This window comes from Crocodylus porosus, unplaced genomic scaffold (genome assembly GCF_001723895.1).
Source record: "Crocodylus porosus isolate Cpor-Errol unplaced genomic scaffold, CroPor_comp1, whole genome shotgun sequence".
Lineage (NCBI taxonomy): Eukaryota > Metazoa > Chordata > Crocodylia > Crocodylidae > Crocodylus > Crocodylus porosus.
The window spans coordinates 91,181,075-91,183,072 of NW_017728931.1; positions in this window are offsets into that span (position 1 = coordinate 91,181,075).

A 1,998-nucleotide genomic window follows, 5' to 3' on the forward strand; every position below is an offset into this window, starting at 1 on the left:
CAGCGTTATTGGTATTCTGGGTAGAGCAAGCTATGCCAATTTACACCAGCCAAAGTGCTAGCCCAGCGTTCTGGCCCTGATGATGCACATACAGCTAAGATATTTTATGAGATTTTTGTTATATTTCAATGTTAGTAGTTATTTATGGTGCCCCAAAATAAGCTTGGTGTTTTATAAACGCATGTCCTACAATGTTTAGACTTCAATAACACAATATAGGATAAGAAAGAGCCTTATACAGAGGGGCCTGCTGTGTGAAATATGGGGAAAAGAAGGTTAAGATTATAAATTCACTAGGGTTAGTTAAGCCCAAATCTTACTAGACTTGAGGAAAAATGGTTACAAATCACACAATGTAATGTATTGAAATAATGGTTCACTTCACACCAAGGGCCAGGTCATGCCCCATGTGAAGCTCTGTTTGCTCCGATTCAATATTAAAGCTGTAATAAGGGAGAAGCTGCTGATTCCTCTAGCAAGAGAGGGATTTGGTTTGGCCTATCTGGCTTTCTGCTGTTCTTTTAAGAATTCACTTATCAGAGAAAATATATCAGGCATGTCAGTGGTGGGAGAGATGTGGTCAAACCGCACAGTGTTTTGAGGCAGCCCATAACGGGAACGGGGGTGCACTGTTAGTAGTAGGATGTGACCTGTGGCCCTCATTGTGATAAAAATTAGTATATGATTGTGTAATAAAGACTATATCATAACTCATGTACATGAGGGCTAGGGACAGACATTCAAAAAGCCTGAGCCTGAATTGATTCAGTCTTTGCAGGTTAGTCTAACCTGCCCAGGTTAAACTGGTTTGCAAGTGGACAGACTCCAGATTCCCTCTGGACTGAGGAAATGCAGCACATGCCTGCAGTGGCTTAAGCTAGAAGCCAGGGGGTGCTAGAGCAGCCCTCCTTTCCCTTCCATAATGCTGAGCTGAGGGGGCAGGGCATGGCCAGGCCCTGGCAGGATGCTCTGATTAGGGAGGGGTGTAAATCCCCACCCTGCCTACACAGTCCCAGGGTTTTTCTCACTTGCTGCTTAAGGGGTGGGAGTGTTACCAGCCCCCAGCCCCTGGCTAGCACTCTGAGGCAAAGTGGGGGTGTGGAGTGCATGCCTCTCCTGATGATACCAACCTTTTCAATCTTCCTCTCCCTGTTTCTTCATACCGTCTGCAAACAGGTGAGGGAGCCAGCAGGGAGCTGATAACACAGCTTTTCCAAGGAAGAAATGGAGGGACATTGTCAGCTGACCTGTTGATTAGCTACAAAAAGCCCTAAGCAGACACTGTTCTGTCTGCCTGTCCTGGTGAAACTGGGGACACACACACACAGACATCTCAGCGTTAGCTAGCATACCACATGCCTAGGGTCCATGGGGCTGGGGTCTATGCTGTGTGAGATGGGAGCGGGGGATGCTTGCTTGAGCAGTAAGCAGCAAGGTGGGCTGGGGCCAGCATTCCCTCTAAGTTGTGCAGTGTGCACAGGTGTGCCTGGCAGCGCGTCATGAGTGAGCCTGCACAGCCGTGTGTGCCACACAGTTTAGAGGGACCACTGGCTAGAGCAGGGGAAAGCAAGGCAGACCCTGCTATGCCTGCACTCTCTGCCAGAGCATTGGCTGGGGAGAGGAGGAGTGCAGCCAGCCCTGTTCTCTGGAGCAGAGAGCACCACCCAGCCCATCCCAGCCCAGGGCTGCAAAGCATCTAGGATGCTGGGGGACTCTGGTTTAACTTAAACCAGCAAGGAGTCTGGGACAGACATTGCATAAACCAGCTTGACCCAAATCAGTTAAGCCTGATACTACATTCAACCAGGTTTATCATAAACCAGTTTCAGCCATTTTGAAACTGATTTGTGTGCACAAAACTTCTGTTCTGTTACAGATTTAAACCAGTTCCTGATCATAGATTTCATAGACATAGACATTAGGGCTGGAAGGGACCTCGGGAGATCATCAAGTCCAGCCCCCTGCCCAAAGGGCAGGAAGTCAGCTGGGGTCATAGGA